This window comes from Crinia signifera, chromosome 6 (genome assembly GCF_055691185.1).
Source record: "Crinia signifera chromosome 6, ASM5569118v1, whole genome shotgun sequence".
Lineage (NCBI taxonomy): Eukaryota > Metazoa > Chordata > Amphibia > Anura > Myobatrachidae > Crinia > Crinia signifera.
The window spans coordinates 181213168-181238207 of record NC_139222.1 but is presented as its reverse complement, the minus strand read 5'-3'; the positions used below and the strand labels follow the sequence as shown (position 1 = coordinate 181238207).

General features: G+C 43.9%; 1 protein-coding gene across 11 annotated transcripts in view; it reads left to right on the top strand.

Moving 5' to 3' along the window:
• Nucleotides 1-25040, top strand: part of SHISA6 (shisa family member 6) — a 353649-nt gene that overhangs the window by 57326 nt on the left and 271283 nt on the right. The gene's annotated exons all lie outside the window — the stretch shown is intronic.

Sequence of the window (25040 nt, the reverse complement as noted above, 5' to 3'; positions counted from 1 at the left end):
CTTGTTTTGCTAATGACTGGGTCATCAGCAAAATCCAACATGTTGGAAATCCTTGATATGACGATTCTTACTCAAAATGATAAAAATTGGTGACTAGGGGATTTTTCACATTGCCAATTAATCATGATCATTGGAGTCCACCAATTGGTGGATCATATTATCATTGTAGATTTGGGGAACTACCAAGTATATGTATGGCCCACATACATACATACATACATGTAAGTCATTGAAACTTGGCATTTAAAAATATAAGCTATTAATTGCAGTTGCAATAATTTCACTTGAAACTAGTGGGTTTATTTAATAATACATGTGTGTAGCAACCCCCCCCCCCCACCCCCCACCTCAGCAGCAGCACACCTACAGCATGAGTTCTTACGCTGTCAGTGAGATGCTCATGCTAAGCCTGCTGTCGGCACAACACATACTGTGCTGGGAAGGGGGGGTGTGCGGAGAGGGGGTCAGATGAGGGATCACGCCGGGCCCCTCCAGCATGCCCCGGCCCGTGTAATTAGTACCCACTCCCCCTTCTCTCGGCAGCCCTGCATATAGCCATGCTGTACAATGCCAGTAACCCATCGTAAAATGGGGGTGTGACCACCATGACACAATCATAACACTCCTTGGACCACCTCCTATTTATATGTCCTGCCACAACCCTGTCCCTTAATGTTGCATCATGATGGCTGTGCTGATCTGGCTGTCGCCTCCTGGAGTTGTGAGCAAGAATGTCAGCAACTAAATTTACTCAATCACATCCCTCCCTATATGCTCGGCCTCAGATAAATCAGGACTGAGCAGCCAAAACAGTATTGTTATGCTGAAAATAATGCACCAATCCCACACTCTAATATCACTGGTGAGATCTGGCAATGGGCCCTATTTTGCAGCATGTGGTGCCAGTGTAATGCCAACAACAATCTGAATAGAATTGCTCAGATCGTTATCTGATGTGATCGGTAAATAATAGTTCAGGCTAGATAAGAGTGCCTGAAATAATGGCTGAATTATATTGCGATGAGCCAAAGACTAATCATTATCTTCAGAAATCTTGTTTATTAGAAAAAAAACTTGCATTGTTTTGTAATTTATATGAAATAAAGCATTAGTTTGTGGAACAATTCAAGACCTACAAGATGATTTATATCAAGGGTGCTCAAACTATTTTGCTCTGGGACCCCATCAGACAATAAATATTATTAAAGGATCCCAGCAAGTTACTACTGAATGGCCAATAACTTGCTGTGTGGTCAATAAAGTTAAGTGGTCAATAAAGTTAAGTGACTGCTTTTGTGACAGGGAAGCAGTGGGTAATGAGGGGGATGGAAAAGGGTGACAGGGGGATGGAAGAGGGAAGCAGGGGGGTGTTTACTTAATGAGTTATACCCTGTCCCCAATCCACAGACACATTAGCCTCATAATCAGCAACATAGAGTCGTGACCCCATGCTGATGTGGTCGGGACCCACTTTGGGGTCAGGACCCACAGTTTGAGAAGCGCTGACGTATATGATGAAAAATGAACACCAAAACTTCCCTATATCAAATGCCCATTTGCAGTAGTTGTTTAAAACTGTGCTATGGAGAATCCTATGCTGTGTGTCACACCATTACCACATGATATGAAAGAGTAATTGAAATGACTGAATCATGTCTTTGTTAAGGCCCATACACACTGGGCGACTTTGTGCTGAAAGCAGCTCAGTTTTGTCTTTTGAGCAGCTTTCTGCTCAAAAGCAACCCAGTGTGTACAGGGCAGCGAAGAGCGGTGAGTGCTGATGCATACTCCCGCATCATCGCTGGCTTAGCCATTCATCTGCTGGTATCACCAGCAGATGAGGGATGGAGTGTATGGCTTTCCATAGCGTCCTGCTATGGAACGTCATCCACCCCCAGGATAATGGATAATTTTCAGGACAGCGATTTTCCCCATAATCGCTGTCCATACATGATGGGCAAAATCACCCAGTGTGTATAGACCTTTAGATAGTAGAGTGATCTATCCCTCTCAATGATGTAAGACAGGGGTAAGCAACCTGTGGGTCTCTACAAACTGGACTGAAGCATGCCCTGCCCTCATTGGTTTACAACAGCTGAAAAGCTACAGGCTGCTTAAGATTGATGGAAAATATCATCCAGACCAGGCAACATCTCAGGGAAAATTCCCTTTTTCACACTGTCATGGATTATAAATATTACCAGCATATGTTAAGTCTTCAGAAGGAACATAGTTAAAATGAACCATATGCTACACTTCACTGATACATGGCTGGGGCTTTACAAGGGCTTCTATTAAGTTAAAATAGAATAAAACTACCATGGTGTGAATTTCAGTTATTAGGATAATATATGTTATATTGCTGTGCATTAACCCTTTATGTATTTGTGTTCATGATATATGTTGGCAGTTGGTATTAGGTGCAGGAATTGTAATATAGGACCTTATATTTTATACTTATTTACCTGTGGCGGAGGTAGTGTTTAAGCTTGACTTTTTTGAAATCGTGCCATGTTGTTAAGAATATAACTATGAATAAGGGCCTAATTCAGACCTTGTTGCCGGACAAATGTGTTCTCATAATGGGCAAAACCATATGCATTGTAGGGGTGATAATACGTGCAGAGAAAGTTAGGTTTGGGTGAGTTATTTTGTTTCTGTTCAGGGTAAATACTTTCTGCTTTATTATAACACTGCAATTTAGATTTTAGTTTGAACACACCCCACCCAAATCTAACTCTCTCTGCACTTTACATTTGCCCCACCTGCAGTGTAACATGGTTTTGTCCATTTTTAGAACAAATTTGCCCTGTGATTAGGTCTGAATTATTCCCAAGATGTACTGTAACACCCAGTGGGTGCATGGGGTGCATGGGGTGCAGCTGCTACGGGGCCCGTGCTGTTCCTTGGGCCCGCAGCTCCCCCTGCACCCAGTTACACTAAAAGTTTAGGCAAAAAAGGGCATTAACCTCAGCCGCCGTCAGCGCCCTAGCGATGGACATAATCTCTCTAAATCCACAGTCCCCCTGGGTTCCTGGAACCTCAGCGCACCGCCTCTCCATGGCGACTCCCTCCTCCAACAGCCGCGCCTGCAGCCGTGCACTAAACTTGAGGAGAAGCTGTCCTCTACCCCCGCCCAGCAGAGTCTGCACCAACCATGAGGCGAAGCAATCCTCTCCCCCCACCCAGCAAAGCCGTCGCCGACCTCCTCCAGCGGCCACACGCACCTGCAGCCCTGCACAAACTAGAGGGGACATCATCCTCTTCCCCCACCCAACAGAGCCGGCACCGACCTCCAGCAGCCGCGTCTGCACTGACCATGAGCCAGGGAAGGTACGCTAGGGCTAGGCCTGCAGTGCTGCCTCCTGCTTCCACGCAGGGATGAGTTCACTGAGCCTCCAGCCGGGTGGCACCAGTGCCATGCTGAAGTGCATAGGTCCACTCTGTGTCCAGCTTGGATTCCCCTTTCGCTGCCCTCCCCTTCGTCCTGTGCCAGGATCTACTGACACTCTTCAGGCTGCAGCTTTCGGTAAGTGCCAGAGAGCCCTGTACACACCTACCCCCTTGTTTGCATATGTGCGAAACTATATCACCCCTACCCATCTGTGTGTGACCCCCCCTACCATCCTAATCCCCTGTGTTACCCCCTGTAACCTTTCCACTGTGTGTGTGTGTTTGTGACTCCCTGTTCCACACAGCCCCTGTGTTTGTGACACCTTCTCCCTCTATCACCTATCACCTTAACCCCAGTGTGTGTGAACTCCTGTACCTCATTCATGTGTGTATGACCCCCCTGTAACCCCTACCCCTGTGTGAGTGAAATCTTGTCCCCTACATTCTTTCTCCTGTGTGAGACACTCTGTACCCCCTTGTATGACATTGTTTACACCCACTATCCCTGTGTGTGACCCCCCTACCCCTGTGTGATTGTTTTTGTGACACCTTTCACCCCACACTACCTGATTTTTTTGTCACCCTGTGCGTCCTCTCATTCTACAAGGGGGGCCCTTTCAAAAGTTTGCTATGGGGCCCTGACAGTTCTAGTTACGCCTCTGGAACACCTCTTTCTGTAATATAAATTGTGGGGGTATATATACTGTATACATGCTGAATGATGTAGGTGCTTCTCACCTCTGTACTCTTCAGGACCTGCACCGAATCACAGCTATCTCTTTGGTGAGTGTTCTGGAAATACACCAGGGGAAGATTTGGGAAACCCCCTGTTGCCTAGTACTGATCCGCTGTATAACACAGAGGAGTTATGGTATAAAGGGTGGACAGTCAATAGGTTAATACCCAATGGGCAGCATAGACAAGGTCGGCATAGACAAAAGTTTGACACAAGCAACAGATCCACATGGAAATGGTCAACACATGAAAAGGCCGACACTTTTGTGTCAAACTGCAGATTTCAGTACATGGATATCAAATGAGTGTACCACGTCCCCTTGCATGGCTCACTTCATTCGGCATTCTTTGGGCAAAGGGGTTTATTTACTAATATGGGAGTTCTATTAAAGATGGGATGTTGCCCATAGCGACCAGAGTCTACTTCTTATTTATTTTGCACTTTCCAGAAGATAACAGAATCTGATTGGTTGTCCATAGCTACATCCCATCTTCAATAGAACTCCTATCTTAGTAAATAAACCCCATAGTGCCGCAATGCACTTTACTGTTCCTAACTGGACTCCACATTAATGGTAACTTATGTAAAAGTATTGTAAAACAAATTTCATGTTAACTTTTTAATGTTGACCATTGTCATGTTAACTTTTCAGTTGTGTCAACCTTTTGTCAATGTCATCCTTGTCAATGTTAACCATATGGCATTGACCGATTAACTATCAAACTGCCTCTGATGAACTGTCGATCAGATCCCATGCAGAAGCCAGCCCAGCAGAATTTTTGAACTGGAATAACTAAATGCATCTTTTGTGATGTTATAAAAAGGGGCCTGAACCTGTGCAGTGAAAATTCATGCTATATACTACACAACAACAACATTGAACTCTGCGTCAGCCCGTGAGGGTGGTTTTGCCAAAACACAATGATGAAATACAGTAGAACCAAACCAAATTACATCTCTTAATTTTTATTGTGTTTGTGAGTGTGTCTTGGGAGGGAGGCAGACAACCCCACTGAGTGATTATTTGCTTTAAAGTGTGCTTGATACGCACAAGTAATCCTAACATCATATAGATCAGCTTTCCCTAAATCATCTTGAAGTCAATTAAATATGTGTCTGGATGAAGATTAAGTAAAGATCTCAGAGTGCTTTATTGATTGTCACATATCGGCTTCTCCAATGCTATTGAGCCAGGGTCAGGCTGTGACTGCCTGCTCCGGGAACGGGATATATGACTATTGAAGTTTCAGCCTTCCGTCTCAAACCAGGCTACAGGCATCTGGAGACTTTTTCCCATCTTGAGAGAACATTTTTTATGTGTTTATTTATACAGATGAAGGTGTTATGACCTAGGGATCATAGTATCAATGTTATTTTAAATGTTGGAAGTCTAGGTACTTATGTAATATCTGGACTCCCGTTTTTCTTATGAGACCGCGTCCCCTCGCGGGGCTCGCTGCGCTCACCACGCTTCGGGCACGGTGGCTCGCTGCGCTCGCCACACTATATAAAATCAACTCCATGCGTAGTTGGATAGTAGACGTATGAAAAAATGGGGTGCATTTAACATGGGAGTCCAGATAATACATAAGTACCGAAGTCTACTTACTGCTATACAGTATATTTGGATAAAAGTTCTGTTTCCCGTTCTTGAGTTCAAATAATTTATCTTTAGCTCTAAACATCTCAGTTTCTTCTAAATGTAACGAAACCCCTCTCCTCTTGAAATGTTAATAAATATAGCACTCAAACAGTACTTTACTGGAACCTGCTTTGATATCATCTTCAATTAAGTTAAGCAATTGAAGATGTATACTTGTATGGTGCAATTATTTGAACATAGAGCCCGATTCAGATTTCAACGAAGGCCAGCTGATTATCGTATGACTGCACATGCGCACGGTATGCAGCCATTGCAGTCTGCCCGCAGGGTGATTGACACCCTGCGGGCGTTTCAGGGTGGTAATGCAGTGTTTTCTGGGAGTGCCTGCGACTAGAACATAGACATGGATTTTTAGAATCTGGGGGGAAAATTGAGTTTCTCCCCTCTATATAGAAAACTGGTGAGTGCAAATAATATATTGTCATCAGTGAAATTATGCCTGAACAATAAGTGACGATTCAGCATAATCCCAATTGACAGAACATTAACCCATTTATTTACTTTAATCCTTTTTACAGGTTGAGTATCCCTTATCCAAATATCCCTTATCCAAAATATCTGAGGATGCGATATGTAACTGGCACTAAATAAGTGCAAGTAAACGATTTAAAGTCAGTGCCTGAGATAGGACACAAACTTTGTTTCATGTTTTGAAACCTTATTTCATGCACAAATAAAATATTTTTGTGTGTATTTCATGTGTTTGATGTGTTTATATACAACATAAATGCAAGATACTCCAAGATACCTCATTGAAATATAAAAAAATTCTGAAATACGGATTAATCCATGATCCCAAATTCTTCTTGTCCCGAGCATTTTGGATAAGACATACTCAACCTGTAATTAGAAAAGAGTATATTTCATTGTAAATCAATAATTTGTCATACAATAATTTAAGTAGATCCTAATCAGATGATCACAGAACTCCTAAATATCCAATCAGCTGGTTTCTATGGAGTATTTAAATATTTTTTTTCTCCATTAGAGCCTAAGAGCAAATATCTTTTTTTATTACATTGTTCTCAATTTTTCTGTAGGGTCAAACAAAAAATGATGCAGGCTTCATGTTCACCAAAATCGGCCGCCACAGGTGGGGAATAACAGTTTTTTTACGCTGTGTGTGAACTATTGTGATATTTATGACATTTAAGTTACCACAGCAACTGTATTGATTAGAGAAGAAAAGAAGGGAGTTTAGGAGTAGCTTAAGAAGAAGAAAAAATGAACAAGGAGAATTTTACAGCGAAACGCACATGCAGTCCTGACACAAAGCTGGTATTAAGTGGAGATTAAACACATCTATTTTTAGAGGTAGATTGAAAGAAATAGAATGTTTTTTACTTGTATTATACTAATTTCTGCTGCAATATTTTTTATAAGTACAGCACAGTGCACAGTTAATCTACAATCTACATTTTACTAGGACAAAAAGCACTTTCTAACATCCCTGGAGGTATAGTGGGCTTGCTTTGTTGTAACAGAATACTGCCCTTTTAATCTGCGCCAATTGTAACATGGTATACTGTATAAAGCAGAGTGATTAAGGTGCTGTGTAGCTGGCACTCAGTTTCAGTGTCTGTCTCTATGTAATATGCTCCATCAACACTCTGCAAATAATCAATCTGGTGGAACCAGCAAAATGAAGTGGTTGTTAAACCCTGCATGCAGACATTTCATAAGGACCAGAACAATAATTATGGAAACACAAGACCAGGTCAAGCACAAGGTGAAGGAGATGGAAGTTATGTTTATGGGGGCAGAGAGTGGTCGAAGTGGGGCGGTATGGGACGGTATGCCATACCGCCACTTTAATATGAAAAAAAAAAAAAAAAAAGCCGGGTACCTCAGGAGGACGCGCTCTGACCAATTAGCAGAGTTGTCATGTGCTGTGCTCCAGTGGCCTGGGTTAGCAGAGCAAGGGGAGGAGACCATCTAGTATTGCTACTGCTTTGCCAGCTCCCCCTCATGATGTCTAAGGTGGCTGCTTCTTCTCTCCCGCTGCCCGCAGTCTGCTCCAACTCCCGGCAGCTCTGTCCTTTGTTTCCCCAGTTCCCCGCACTCAGCTCCATACCCCGTCTGCCAGTAATAAAAAAATATATATATTCTAACTTAGCTCCGCTACTGCATGACACCATGCCCGCAGTCCGCTCCACCTCCCGGCAGCTCTGTCCATTGTTTCCCCGCACTCAGCTCCGTACCCCATCTGCCAGTAATAAAAAAATATATATATAACTCCGCTACTGCATGACACCACCATGGTGTCATGCAGTAGCGGAGCTAAGTTAGAATATATATATTTTTTTATTACTGGCAGACGGGGTACAGTGCTGAGTGCGGGGAACTGGGGAAACAAAGGACAGAGCTGCCGGGAGGTGGAGCGGACTGCGGGCAGCGGGAGAGAAGAAACAAGGCGGCGAAGGAGGTAAACAACTGACGTGAGGCATAGACGTGTGGTGCGAGGGACAGATCTGCTGGTGGGAGGCAGAGCGGAGTGAGGACAGGGGAAACGGGGATGGACAAGAAGAGGCAGATCGGGGGGGGGGGGGGACTTAGCTGACAAGATGAGGAGCAGTGGAGTGGACACAGGAATTTGGGGGGGGGGGGGGGGGGGGGGGGAAGTGACGTGGGAAAAGGGACAGAGATGCTGCTTGCAGTTGCCAGAAGTAAAGTGCGGGAACACGCCGGTATGCGAGGTGGGGGCTTCCAGAAGCTGGACCTTCTACCTGGGCTTCAAAGGTCCTTTAGCCCACTTCACTTATATATATCACCTACTATATATCACCTACCAAATGTTACATCCTTCCATCCCTACCTTAGTATCTCCAACTAGCCCAGTTTCCCCTTCTAACTGCCCCTAGTCCAGTCTTAGTGTCCCCTCCTTAATCATCTAATAGTCCCCCTAATTCAGCCCAGTGAATCCCCATCCCATCCATCCCAGTGCCCCCTTTAATGTCACCCACTGCCTCTCCATGTCACCCTGTGTATCTTCTGTCCCCCGCAGCATCTACCTGACACCGTCTGCCTGCTTTAATGTCACCCTGTGCCTCTCCTTTCGCCCTCTGCATTTACCTGTCACCTTCTGCCTCTTCATGTCACTCTCTACCTGTCGTCACCTACTGCCTATCCTAGTCATAATCAACATCACCCACTGCCTCCCCCTATCACCTACTGCTTCTCCATATTGCAAAGTCACTCCCACATTACAGCGAGCATAAGAACTCCTCCCTCTCTTTCCCTGACATAGTGTCCAACCCAGTGCTCGAAGTGGGCCGGTATACTTGCACTTCAAGCACTGAACTTCTTTTTTTTTTTTACTTTAGTAGCAGCATATCACAGAGGGCAGACCCTACGCACCAGAACGCTCCCCCCTCCTTCCGCGGCTGAGGGCGGACAGCCGCGTCACCTCCCTCCCCACGCCGTGACTGCAGTCAACAGGCAGCCCCTCTCAGCGGCTAAGGGCGACCGGGTGACCAGCATCACCTCTCTCCCAAGTCCCCACCCTACGACAGCAGAGAATGGGCAGCCCCTCTCCACCCTGCGTCTGAAGTAAACGGGCAACCCCTCTGCACCGCACTCCCCTTCCATCTGCAGGAGTGCAGGTGGATGGCCCCATCACCTCCCCACCCAGCAGCTGCATTCAACTGGCATTCCCCTCCTGGCAGGTGCGGGCAGCATCAGCTCCAGGCAGTTGCATTCAGCAGACAGCCCCTCTCCATCCTACATTGAGGTCAGTGTGGATATTTATGTATTTATTTGTGTGCATCCCCGGCAGTCTGCTCTGACTATTCAGGGCTACAGGGGCAGAGGATTGTGTGCCTGTTTGTACCTCTGTCTCTGCCATGCGTGCCCCTACCCATGTGCGCCAGTGTCCCAGCCATGTGTGTCCCTACCACTGTGTTCTTCTATCCATGATATGGTGTGCCCCTGGCCATGTGTTCCTCTGTCCCTGCCCCTGTGTGCCCCTGTCCCTGCCTGTCTGTGCCCATGCCCATGCGCGCCTGTGTCCCTGACTCATTGCGGCAAAATTTGGGGATGCAGGGACAGGGACTGCAATCTGTGTGACATTATGTAAAGTTTGGCTCAACCGTTTGGCAAAATGTGACTTTTTTTCCTCAATCTGGGTGGCATGACGTGGATTTTGGTTCAATCCGGTTGGTATGATGTAAATTTTGGCTCAATATGTGTTACATAACGTGAATTTTTGCTCTTGCAGTGTGGCATGATGTGGATTTTGGCTCAATATAAGTGGCGTGATGTGAATTTTGTCACTTTTATTTTGTCATAAAGCTGCACATACTGTACACAGAGGGATCCTGTTTTGTGAGGCGATGGGTGCCCCCTCCCCCCAAAAAGTATGTGCTGCACATACTTTTTAAACAAGATCACATTGCATTTATTTCAAAACACACACTCGCATACGTTTTTAATTAGATGCAATGCGATCTAGTTCAAAATGCACAGAGCCCATCGCTTCATTGGTGGGCACCTTAATGTAAATTTTTGCTCCATCCGGATGGTATAATGTGATTTTTGGCTCATTCCATTTGAATTTTGGCTCATTGTGTTTCGCTTAATGTGAATTTTGCCTGAGCCCCTGTGGCATAATGTTTAAGGACCATATAGTATAAGGGAGTTTGCTATTGTGCTGCATAATGTATATGAGGTATATGGTGTGGCACACTACACTCAAGGACACGCCCACTTTTAAGAGGCCACGCCCACTTTTCCTGGAGCGCGCGCGCCTTCGGCGCGCATAGCACACGCCTTAACTTTTCCATACCCCCACTTTAAAATTTCCACTTCGACCACTGGGGCAGACCATATAGTAATTTCTATATTTTCTATGCTAACATCTTTAATAACTCCCCTTTCCTACTTACTCAGCTCCAGCATCTAGTGGTGAGGTGTATTGTTAATTCCCAGTGACTGGAATGTATGCCTGCTCACTGTGTATGTGCGTTAATAAGCAGATTAAAATGTAAAGTTAAAAGTTATACATATATTTTAGCCCAACTCCTCAGAACTCAAAAGCAAAGTGGGCAAGATCATGGAGGTGACCTACTCAAAATGGGGGGTAAAAAGCCCAAGATGGTTTTTTTTATTGATTTTGCCCATAGCAACCAATCAGATTCTACTTCTTATTTATTTAGCACTTTATAGAAGATAATATAATCTGATAATATAATCTGATAATATAATCTGATTGGTTGCTATGGGCAACATCACATCTTCAATAGAACAGGCAAGTAGCATATACATGCACTGCATCAGCATGTAATAAATAAATAAATAAATACATATACTGTCTATGGAGATCAGCTACATACTGTACTGTAGCAGAAAAAATTATATTTAAAAGAGCTAGCGATTATCATCCAAAAGTGATACTTCAGGATAATCAACTGGAAATATTTGATACAGCTAATGAAAGTAATGTATTCTGGCTCAAAACAGTAAAATTACTTTTTAGGATACTATTAGAAGCATCTTTATGTACAGCAATTCTTAGACAAACTAATTTCCACAACCTTCATAAAGGGAGAATAGAATAAGTGGATGAGGAGGAGGATGCCGTGCCACTGACACCGCCACCGGGTGGGGGCCGGACTGAAAATCAGTCCCTGGACTTAAAATTCCTGGTGGCGGCCCTGTTAAGGGTTAAGCCTGCAGAGTTCTTGTTTTTACAAACCACAGGGAGCTTCTTTCAGCATCTGCTGCATCCAGTGCTCTCTCCTTCTGTCTGTCTGATGTCCATGCCGGAGGGACCGGGGTTCATGGGCTCCCAATCATGCACATTGCTGCTGCTGGGCTCCCAGTAGTGCCATTTATACACAGAATGCCACATAGTGCTACACGCATAATGCTCCCCATAGTGCCACATGCATAATGCCCCATAGTGCCACATGCATAATGCCTCCCCATAGTGCCAAATGCATAATGCCCCCATAGAGCCACACGCATAATGCCCCTCATACAGCCACACACATAATGCCCCCCATAGTGCCATATGCATAATGACCCCCCCGGGTGGAGGGGAGACCTAGATGACGTGGGCGGCGGTGACAAAGCTGCCGGATGGAGGGGGAAAAGAGGCGCTAGGCGGAACGGGGACAAAGCTTCAACTGCCGGGGGGGGGGAACCGAGCTTCTGCAGCCGGGTGGAGGTGGAACAGGACCTGCTAGGAGGCAGCTGCCGCTGCACTTAGAGATTTAAAAACAACAAGTGTGCGGGCAGCAGCAGTAGTTCCACCCCTACTGACGTGCTGTGAAGGACACAACAGAGCCGCAAGCTGTCACTCGTGAGCTCCATACAAACGCCGGAGCGGAGGTGAGGGGGGAGGGGGACTTTCTGCATCCTGTGGTGGGTTTTGCTGCCTTCCCTGGTAGGTTTGTCCTGCCCCAGCAAAACCCACCACTCAAGGGGTTAAAGAAGGTAAATAGCTGATGTAAAGCACGGTCTCACTATGTTATAGACTTTAATGGGAGCTGGTGTGCTCATGTGTGCTACTCCCATTCAATTTAGAGGGGTGCCTGCTTTGTATCCATTTGCAGCACACAGCAAAAGTGTACCGGAACAAATCTGGCATTTGTGTTGTGGGCTTAAGGCTTGGGTTGTCCCATTAAATTTACCAGAAAAATATTCAGAGAGCACCAAGTCAAATATTTGTATACAGATGGATCCACTGTCATCAGAGCAGTTCCCGGCACGACTACCACCATGCTCTGTCCTGCGTCATCCACCAGAATAGGGCAGGATCCTGTGAGATGCATGCGTGCCCCATTCTCTGCAATATGATGCTTGAGCTTGTGAGATGCTCGATGCGGCCCTGTCCCGCTGTCTGCCAGCTCCCCCAGCTATAGTGATATGGTGAGCTGGCAGAAACACAGTGGCTCCATCTGTAGAGGAAACATTGTAGCTCTGAGATACAGTCAGCATACATACCAGTGGTCAGGATTCCATTGTTCCCTATTCCGGCAGGGGCATCCCAGCTGTCTTTAGAAGACCGGCGGCTAATGTCCGAAAGGATCGGGATGCTGATGCTGGAATATCGACAACTGCCTTGCCAATCAGTAAATATGCGAGGATGGCTAGCTTGTGGCCGGTGAAGGGGTTTAGGTTTAGGCACTAGTGGAGACACTTAGGGTTAGGCTTTGGGGAGAGGAAGTGTAGGGTTAGGCTGTGGGTAAGGGGGTTAGGTGTAGACTCTTAGAAGGGTAGTTACAGTTATGCTGCTTTGCAGGGGGGTTTGATTTAAGAAGTGTGGTAGGGAGGTTTGGTTTAGGCTGCAGGGGGGGTTAGAGTTAGGCTGCATGAAAGAAGGGTTAGGAGGCAGGGGGAGTGAATGTACACTTACCTGACTCCTTATAGGAAAAAAACTGAGTTTCTGCACTATTTATTTTATTAATAGGCACCACGGTTGAAAGCACTTTACATACACGGTTTATAGTTTTAATTAATTATTTTATATATACTGTATATCAAAAAAATGAAAAACAATACATGTATTATAGACGGCCACCTACACATTAATAATAACAATACATTAATTGTCAATACCATATAAAAATTTCATACAATTAAAAATGAGCCTTGGAATAATTGCATATATATAGATGGATTAATACCCAGTCCGTATGCCAACAATAGATATTTTTTGTAAAGAACAGTATTTGCTGTCACAGAATATCAATAGATATGTCTCCAGGTAAAGTCAATAGATTTACTTGGTTGTAGTGAAAGTGGTGCCGGGCTGCGGCACCCACTATATATAGAGAAAAGATCCTTAATAAATTTTGTAATTTTTATAGTAAGTGCACAGTAGCGCATCTCTCACCTGCGCACACTGTGTGCTATGAATCCAGCCAGTGTTTGAAAGTAAGAGTGTCCCTTTAGTGAGAGAGCTGTGGGGAGACGCCGTCCGGATGGTGTAGCTGACGTGTCTCTTACCCACGCTGTATGTAGTTGATATTGCCGCGGGCGGTTAGCGCTTCTCTCACCCATGCTGCAGCTTCCTCCCTATCTCACCAGAGTTCTCTTTGTGGCTTCCTGGATGTGATGGTAGATGATGATGTCAGGCCTGCTCCAGTCTCTCTCCAAGTGTATGGTGGTATATACCAATGTGGATGGATGCAGGAGGATATGAGTGGACACAGGAACAATAATTTAAAATTTCTGGACTGGTATTCCAAGAACTGCTGTTAGCTTGGTGAACCTCTAATGCATTTTGCCCTATCTGAGGGCTTTTTCAAAGAATATTTTTCATTTGATTTGTATGGCTTATTATACCCATCTTCAAATAGATTTTTCTGTAGGTGTGGCTCAAAGTTAACACATTACATGCTCTCTGCTATTAGGCTCCTTAGTTCATTATACCAAAAGGCTTTCAAATTATATGAATTATATAATAATACAAACATAAAAATTGAATAATTGACAGCAGTTATATTGCTCGAAAGGCTCTCCACAGAAATAGTCAAATCAAGAAAATGAACTGTGTTGTGATCAATGCAATGTGTGAATTTAAGATTATAATCATTAGCATTTAAATAAGAAACAAAAGTGTGCACTTTGTGTGAATCCCCCTTACAAATTATAATCAAATCATCTATATAACGGACATAGAATACCAGATCCGCGCCAAATGGTCCATTCCATATATACTCCTCCTCAAATTGGCCCATATACAAGTTGGCAAAGCTTGGCGCGAATCTGGTACCCATGGCCGTTCCTACCACCTGAAGAAAATAATACCCATGGCCGTTCCTACCACCTGAAGAAAATAATGCCCATCAAACAAAAAATAATTGTGAGTTAGGATGAAAGAGATGTCCAGAATAAAAAAAAAATATTTATCTGGAATGGAAGCATCTTTATTCAAATAACTGGACACAACATTCACCCCTTTTTTGTGGGGGATGTGTGTATATAAAGCACTCACATCGAGTGACATAAACAATTTGTTTTCGACTTGATCTCTTCCATCCTATTTATTATGTGCATATTGACCCGTATATGTGATTTTAAATCAACAACATATTTTTGCAAAAAGTGATCAATAAACTGTGATAAATTAGAACCCTATACCCAAAATTATAGGTCTCCCAGGAGGTGCTTTTAGTGCTTTGTGAATTTTAGGGATGTGATCAAATAAAAAGGGTTACAGGCTATTGTACTTATAAAAATGTAAACTCATCCTTGTTTATCATACCTTTGCGTACCTGACTCCTGTTGGGGGATTCCCTACTAGGGGATACCTGCATCAGTATTTTGACCGGCTACACCCAGTTATCTGTATGTATCCCCTAACTCAGTAACAAATCCATTGTCTAAATCAGCCCATATGTTATAAATTACTGTGATGCTACATAGAATATATATCATGTTTCCCTGTCAGTAGGCCTGTCCTGAATTCATTCAGGGCCATCATTTTATGTTTTATACACTTACATAGTAATGATATTTATAAACCATGTAAATAATATCTGTATAGTGTTGAGTTCAGAGGTTATTACTTATTATGGGCGATGACTGTTGCTATCGCTTCAGTGTTTATTGGGAAAACGAATGTAATATACTGAATAACACTCCATTTTGTTAATGATAATTATTACCTGGGGAATCTGTTACTTGTATAAAAAGGATCGACCAGAAGAATTTACAGTATAGTGAACAGAACACCATGGCAATGTATAATATATTTATCATTTGGAGTAGAGTGAATTATCCCATATATAAGCTAGTGTACACTGCAGTCTTCATTATTTCAACATAAAAGCATGACCTATAAGTTTATAATTATGTAATTAAATCCACTTCCCTCATGCTTACATTGTGTAGAAATATTCTGATAATTTTAGTTTTATGAATCATCGAACCTTATTGAAGAAGATATTCTGCATAGTGTACTATATGAATAACTGACTCCACGGTGCTTAAACAGATGAATTAACACCAAGGTGTGAAGCTTGTCCGTGACATGCAGTTTTCTCATGGAAACAATAACAGAACTGCTTGTGAGATTCCAACCTACTGTGAGCTACCATCTGCCAAATGAACACCAGACAGTGGATCTATTATGTCAGAAGCATATAAATCACGCACCAGTTCTGCATAACCCTTTCTCAGCTGCCTTCTACAGAGTCTTTTATGTAACTATTGATAAATACCCAGCTTACACTTATAATAAGCATGCTACGTATGCTTTATTATTAGTCTTCTCTCTTGGGAGCCGAAGCGGAGTTGTACGCAAGTTGGCCATAATTGCTCACGCATTAGGTGCACAGAACTACTGTAAATGCAGATTTTTTTTCATGTATGCACAGATTGGTGCCTAACTGCAGCTGGACCTCAACATGTGCGGAGGGTGATTTATCAGATCTTGGAGAGCAATAAAGTGGAGAGATATAAACTACCAACCAAACAATCTGTTAGCAGATAAGAATTGCTTGGCCGGTCTAGTCTGACCCTTTTTTTATTCTTTAAGAATAATTTTAACTGTTTTTGATCCTTAGTGCTTTGCAAGAGTTTTCTTGATAGAAATATATATTTTGACGGCAGATAAGAACAGCTCCTATGGTTACTGTCAGTTTACCAACACAGCCTGCAACATGGTAGATAGAAATCTGCTGGAACACATCTATGCGCAGGTCCGACCTCCAATTAGTAGGTGGCAGGATGGATATTTGCAAAAGAAACATTCAAAAAAATGTATGGCCGCTGACAAACTGAGAGATCACTCTCTCAGCGGCCGTCCAATTATTTGTTACGTTTTTTTTAAATTTTCCTGCCTCGTGCTGCTGCTGCATCTCCCCGGGACTCTTTACATGCGACAAATCGCATGCGTTTTATAATGTGCAACAAAAAAATGGCACATCAAGTGCTGAATCACTTGTGAGCCTCCCGGGAAGCTGCAGGGCGGCTCACAGGGGGAATAGGATGGGATTTCTCCGCTCAGTGAAGTCTGATGGTGTATGGGGGCCTTAAGGCCTAAACAATGGACATAAACATATGAACATTTTAAAAGAAGAAAGATGGTTTCTGTGTTATATGCGGCCTTCCATTGACAGATTACTTTTCGGTGCATTATCAGTACAAATACAGTATGTGCATTTATTTGGTAATACAGATTGAGTATACTTGTGCAGTATCTTTGTATAGATGTCTGGTCTATGGGAGTGTTAAAGAATGATTTACCATATGTGTGATTTTATTTAATGTAGAAAAATGAAGGTATTTTATGAGCATAATGAAGTATTTACTAGATAACAGCTGTACGCTGCCTAATCCTTCACAGCTCCACCATCATTAATGCTGAGATTTATGCATTTTATTTATTTATTTCTCTACAAGACTAATTGCACTTATCCATCAAAAGCATCACTATCCTCCTTGTCACTACTCCATTGCCAGGAGCTTTCCATGTGTCGGATTATGTTCATGTAAAGCAAAGAGCAGAGATGGGTGAAGGCATAGGCCCAGATGTTATCAACTCAATTACTAACGCATTTATTCACCTCCCTAACACAGACACGTTGGGGGTTATTCTGGTTCATATGCAGCCTTGTAAATCCTCCCGACGCCGCCCGCTGAATGCCCTTTTTTGAAACAAAATCATAAAAAACTCATGTCAACTTTTTGACAGTCGACATTGCCTGTCAACCATAGGCGTGTGTCGACATTTTGGCAGTGTCGACCTAAGGTATGTCAGCCCTTTTTAGGTGTCAACCTAGTGACTGTCGACCATTAGTGGTTGACCTAGTGACTGTCAACATAGATATTGTCTATCCACTGACAGCATACCCCACTGCAGTACTGGCAGCGCACTCTGGGTCCACTGCTGGTGGGAACTCTCCTACTGTCAAAGACACTGAGCTGTCCAGAGGGCTGGCTCTTCCATCATTGGCATGGGAAGGGGTGGAGAGCATGATGGGGGGGGGAGAGGCTGCTGAGTCTGTGCAGCCAGGCAGGGAAGTGTGAGCACAATGCACAGCCCCCTGAGGCAGATTTGATAGCGCTTCACTGGGTTAGTTTTCTATGCAGCATTATTAGCAGAAGCCCAAGCCCCAGCTTCAGATACTTTCAGAGCTGGTTACATGCAGTCAAAATCCAGTCATTTTCCGTTCTCTCTATTTTCGCAGTAGAAGATCTATCAGCACACATCGCTGGTGCAACGCTGCATGCTGAGTGATCTGTACTTAACTAGATCGCCCAGTACAAACCTCCCTTTGCCCCGTTTGTACGAGGAATTAGTACTCTTAAGGTGGCCATACACCTACAGATTTATCTTCAGATCTGTCTGGTTCGAACAAACACCTGGTAGTATCTGAATGACCGTTTGGCAGTTTTCCAACATTTCCAAGCAAATGGTCAACTGTCATTTGCTGTCATCCATAACCATGTTTTTGTTCCAACCAGCCATTTATCTGAAGATAAATCTGTAGGTGTATGGCCACCTTAACCCTATACTTTCCCACAACAGACTAAGGGTCTGATTCAGGTTGGCTTGGTAAGCTGCGACGGTCACAGTTTACCAAGCGCGTGAGACGACACCCGCAGCCCATCTGAATGCCTGCCCCCACCATGCGAGGGTAACAAAAACACATCACCTCGCATGCATGCGCTGCAGGAGAAATCCCGAGCGCCGGAATGAAGACAGGGCGAAAGCTGCTGACACCCTGTGACGTCAGCCGCCTGCCCCCGGCAGGCATTGGCCCACCCGCGCACCTATGGGAACGCCGAGCATTTCCATGGGGACGCCCATAAAATGCTGGGCAATTCCCGTCCATGCCTCCGCCCGCCCCAGCCTGATTCTTGCGAAAGATTCGTGGACTATGCAAGTCGTCTAAGCCATTCGTAAAGGGTAGCTGCACATGCGCATAATAGTCCATCCGCATGAGCGGTCCCCAAAACATTGAACAGGACCAAACTCGCATTATTGTGAGTAAATCAGAATCACCCCTTAAATGTAACCGAATGTGATATACTTATCTTGCTCAGGAGGCATGGACTACTTGGTGCATCTGGTCAATTCCAGGTTGTACTTCTAGCCCCACCTTTACTTCAATATGCAGAAGAAATAATAAAACCAATACATATAGTACTAGAAAGCCCACTCGCTTGCATATTCACATCCAAGCGAATTAACCAGAATACCCTCCATTGAGTGTCCTGAGAAGGGGGGGGGGAGGGGCAGTTTTGAGTCCTCATAATTTGCGGCTCTAGCAGAGCAGCGGTGAATGGACACTGTGCACATGTGCACAGCATCTATTTACAGAGACAGAGGGCATGGCCAGCAGATCATAGAGCGCTGGGCATGGCTTCCACAGCAATGAAAAATCAGATGAAAAAAGGGGGTGTGGGAAGCCACACACCCTTTTGTGAGGCCACACCCAGGTTATGCACAGGCATCAGTCCCAACCCCACTGATTTTAAAAGTTGGGAGGTACTGTATGCATACAGGTACATACTGCATGCACACACACATAACATACATAAAAAACAGATAGCATAGAGAAGACACAAATAGCATAGGTACATACAGCATGTACAGTACACATAGATATACACACAGCATGCATGTACACACAGAGGCAGAACTCTGGGAGGCAATGGAGTCATCTGCCGCCGGGCTCCTGCTCCCAAGGGGGCACCTCTCCTCCGTATCAAGTTTGAATCAGTTAATTGAAAGCAGTTGATATTGCTAATGTGGCTGACTCCCCCTTCTAACATCATTTTTGCAAGTATCACACCATGTATTAGATCCCATAACCTTACTGGAGACAGATACCTTACTGATTGATCTATTTGGGGGGCACCAATACTTACCTTGCCTCCGGGCAACTTGGATGAATTTACGCCACTGTGTACACATACACAGATAGCATAGATACACAGACACACACATAGCATAGATATTCACAGCATGTGCATACATACATGCAACATATACATACAGACACATACAGATGTAGCCCTCCTCATTTAACCTGTTAATAGGATTAAGTGAGTAATGGGATTACTATGCTAATCCCCTACTGTATTGTTCTATGTATTGTATTTCTGCTGAGAACAATAGGATAGTCAGGGCTGGCCATGGTGTGCCATGACCTAAGCAACAAAGTTGAGAGAGGCTCCAACTGTAGCATGTACACATATATAGTGCATGCAACATAATGTATACATAGACACACATCATGTACAAACACACACACACAAAAACTCACATATGTACTGCACAAACACACACTTCACCCTCTCCCCCTATTAGATAAAAAAAAAAACTCTGCACATTGAACTTGCCCAGCTGATGAGCCCTGTCTCTGCTTCCCCCGGCCAGCTCTCCTTCACAGCTAGGGTTGCCACCTCAGGCATCTTTGATTCCCGGAGATTCCCCCCCGCACCTTCATGTGCGCATGCGCTCCCGGAAAAGTGGGCTTAGCTTTGTAAAACGGGCATGACCTCTTCAGTAAAGTGGGCATGGCCTCTAATACAGAGATGTATTGAAGTTCCTATTGTTACATTTAATAACACATTTCCCCTACTGACAACTCCTCCACAGAGATACCTCCCCTCACCCTGACACCAGTGACAACAACTTCACAGCAACCTTCCCTACCCCTCACTTCTCTAACATGCATATCTGTCCCAAACCCTAACCATCCACACACACAAATCCCCCTCCACACTGGCCTCACCATTTCCTCGCCTGACAGCACAGAGGACTCTGCCCTGGGACTGATACACAGTAGCTGTCGGCTTATCTCTCCTCTGAGGCTCAGCTTGGGAGGAAGCGCTGCTGCAGCATCCTCAGCTGTTTGCTGCACAGTGCTCCTCTGTCCTCTCCTCTCCTGCGGCCCAGTTTAAATATTTCTTGAAGTAGAGGGAGCTGTGGGCGGGCAGCAACTTGCAAGTGCTGGAGACACACTGTGCATGCCCTGTGGCCTTTCTGGCGCCTGGAGCTCGCGCTCCACCGGGAACCACACTCCCTACGCCCCTGACAGTGTGCACACTCAGTTGGGAGGCTGTGGAGGCTTTCAAAGTCACCCGGATTCCGGGAGAATCCCTGAATCTGGGAGACTGCAAAAATGTCCTGGAGGGTTGACACCAATTCAGGGAGAATCCAGGAAATCCTGGAGAGGTGGCAACCCTATTCACAGCAGTCACATGGGTAGAGCTCAGCTCAGCCCTTGAGGAAATACACACTGCCTCTGCAGCTACAATATCTCCCCCTACTGTCAGCCAGCCCCAGCAACAGCCTGTCGGCTGTCACTATATACTAGGAGCTGAGGCAGCTGCCGGGAGCTCGCGCACAGCCTGTCAAAGGCTTTTTACAAATCGTACCACTACCCTGATAGATCGGCAGGCAGGGGGGTTTCTAGATACTAGGGAAACCCCCCCCCCCCCTGCATGGCTGTAGGCTCCAATTGTTTATTTACCATTTATGTTACGAGATGACAAGCTTAGAGGACATTGTAGTTTGCAAAAGCTTTTAGTGCTATCTGTTAATGTACTGTAGCTAGGTATTGTAGCTGTGATGTATTCTAATCCATGTGATCTACAATCTATAGAATAAAAATCATTCTATCAAATATATTGTCCCTTGGTAAAGTGGACAGGCTTTTCTCAGGGATATACTGTATCTGCCACCCCACACTCAGTTTAAATAGTTTTCATTATGTACGGTATGGTATTATGATCCAAGATTGGTATTAATGAAAACCAAAGACCTAATAATCTGCTCTATCCCCCTTTTACAGTTGTTTGCTGGCACACTGCAACTGACTCATCTGCAATATCCCAGACTAATCTCAGCTAAGAGACATTTAACATGTAGTGAGATTGCCTTCAGTATTACATTTAATTAAACTTTAACCTCAGCATATTGTACATGCATATTATGAAATGTTAACTACTGTGTGGGGAGATGACTGTGTTCTTCATTATATTATGTTCACATTCCTGCAATAGAAATGGAAAACCCCAAATACTGTAATGTAGATTACCAAGGCATTGTGTTTTTTACAAAGATTAACAGAATAAAAGGAAATTCTAACCCTAATTTCTACAATAGAATTAAGGGGGTTATTTTGGTTCACTCCTTAAGGAAAATTCCTTCTTAAGGTGTGTACACACGGGCATAAAATTGCTGGTAATATGGTCACTGAGCGACCATATTGCCAGTGATTGGAGTGTGCACCGTTGATAAATAGTCGGGTACGCGCTCCTGTTTTCAGTCCCCTAATGGTCGCTGGTCGGTGGAGCATGCTCCGCCGACCAGCAACTCCACCGGCCTCTTCTCCCGGCAGTGTGTCATTTTCATCAGCGACCATCTCTGGTCGCTGATGAAAACAGAAAACACTGAGCGATATGATTGTTGATCAATATATTGCCAGCGATCATATTGCTCCATGTGTACACAGCTATAGATGGACAAAACCATGTGCACTGCAGATGGGGCAGATGTAACTTGTGCAGAGAGAATTAGATTTGGGTGGGGATTTACTTCAATGTGAGATCTATATTACAGTGTAAAAATTAAGCAGTTAGTATTTTCCCTGCACAGAAACAAAATACTGTAACTCCCCCAAATCTAATTCTCTTACATCTGCCCCCCCCCCCCCCCCCCTGCAGTGCACATGGTTCTGTCCATCTAAGAAGGAATTTGCCAGAAGGAGTGAATCAAAATAATCCCCTAAATGCTGATATGGGAATATATGTAGGGAAAGAAAGAGGTAAGAGGGGGAAAAAGAGAGGAGGTAGAGTAGAGAGAGCGTACTGAACAGCAATAGAAGAAAAAATATATAAGAAAAAAGTTAGAGAAAAAATGGCAGCATTGAACCCAACATTTAATATAACATATAGGCTAAAAGAATAATTTAAATCGTTACAGCAACTTTCTGACTCTGCACCACTTTTCATTATTATATGGATAGCATTCAGCTGATACGGACTGGCGGCGCCCAGCTAATTCCTGGTCAGATTTGTTTGTTATAGCCTGTAATACTGGTAATACTGGTACCTTACCCTAAGGAAGTAGCTAAGCTTTAAATTCATGTCACATGTCTTTAGACATCTGTACATGCTTCTTATGGGATCAGACATTGTCGCATCTCCCTCACATGTCCATTAGACAACACACACACACATGCCAAATATACCTCCCTACATACCCTTAAGGTCTCCTCCACATGCCATCAGAGCCCTCAAATGCATATAGGATTTCTCAACATGCCTATCAGATACTCCTACAAACGCCATCTGACCATCCCCACACATACAATCAGACCCCATGAAGGGTAATGAACCTGTAACATCACAGAATGATCCCCTACATCCCCTGTCTATTGCATGCAGACTATCCTCTACATTCCATATGTAAAGCAGATGGCATTTATTATCTTACTTCCAAATTTATATGTTAAAAAATGGTCTATTGGCCCCCAGGTATAAATCCCCAGTAGACAAACATCTGCCAATGTAGCACAGCACCAACAGCCATTACCAGCTTATTTTCTCCCATCTCCTTTTCTTCTACTTTGAAAGTGATCTGATTCATTGTTTTCTAATGGCATCATACAAAATGAATAAATAGTTAAATGGTTACGTTTCTTCAAAACCAGCATTTTTTTCAGTTTATACCATATGTACAGAGAGGTCATAATTGTGGTGAGCTTGGTTGCATAGACACTCTGTGGAACTCTATTGCTCCGGTTCAGCCTGATGCCCTCAGTCTTGGTCAGATTACTTACACCATACATGGGGCAGATGTAATGACTGAGGTAAAATGATAAATTGCAAGCCAATCAACTCCTAACTGTAACTTTATAAACTCTAAACATCTGCCCCATAGACCTTTGCTTATTGGTCCGGACTTTGGCAGAACTACAGTTCTTATTTGTCCAACCTTGATCTATCTTATTACTACCATGTATGTATCATAAGCCAAAAATGTTAAACTTTGCATCAATCTCAATTCCACATACTAAAGAGGACACAAAAATCTAACACATACTAAAGGAAGTCAGGTGGATAAAACCATATACCTTCACATCACAATGAGCTCCTTGCTCATGGTCTCTCTCTCCTCAGTGTCATCTTATTCTCTCAGTCCCTCCGCTTTATAAGGTATCGCAAGCAGGGTGCTCTTTACTCATGTGCTGTTCTTTTTTTTCATTATACCATCACCCCCCCACCCCACGAGCATGCATATTACGGACCATACCCATGGTAGGTACATAGCAGCGCTGGGCAAGACATACTGTACTACCCAACATTTTAGCAGTTGAGGCAAGGGTTCTGACTGTCTGGAGGGTCCAATAAAACACAATAGCCCCAGCTAGATTAGGGCAGATGGACAATATGCATACACCTGGTAAAATGTATTAAGGCTGGTACAATATTCTGCATTACTCCTTTGTGCAGAAAGCAAAACTTTCCTGCTAAATAATAACGTCCATCTTCTGCGTAAGCTAGTTAGGTTCACTTAATGCAAGGAAAATAACCAACATTAAGCTTTGCCTGCTAATGCTGGTCTGATAAATTCCAAATCGGATTCTTTATAGAGCAATCTGCAATGCTCATTAAGATTCCCATGGTGTCCAATAATATCTGCACTTTATGTAATAGACAAATGGTGCTGGCCACACACTTGGCTTCTTTGGATTCACAGATTGGCAATTGGTAGAGCAGCCAGCTGATAGCCGTCATTGGCCGGTCATCCTGATTGTAATTCTTCTCATCTCCAGCTAATCAATGCATGTCACTGCCAGGAGCAGTCAAGTATCACCTCAATCACAAAATAGTTTCTTAGCTGGATAATGATGCTGCTCTGAAGGAGACACAATATATTCTGTTTTCCAATAAAGCACTAAGGATGGGGAACACGGGATTATTTTTCTGAGTCCTGTGAAATCATGGATGAAAATCAGAAGCCATATCGCCCTATTTTGTTTTCAATATTAATTTAACGGTTTTTACAGTCTTTACATAAGAAATAGCTTTTAACCTTGAGTAATACTAAGCAGCTAATCACAATTATACAAGATAAATGAACATTTATTTGAAGGGATACAGAGCAAAACAAATGTACATTTATGCTCATTGTCATGAGTAAACCTTGAATAATGTTTTGAGATGAATAAAACATAAAGAGATGAAGTCCCCTTTGTGCACTATGCTCTGGAATCTGCCTGGGAGCAAACACTGCACAATGAGTTGCACATATGCACCCATCAGCTCAGTGCAGCT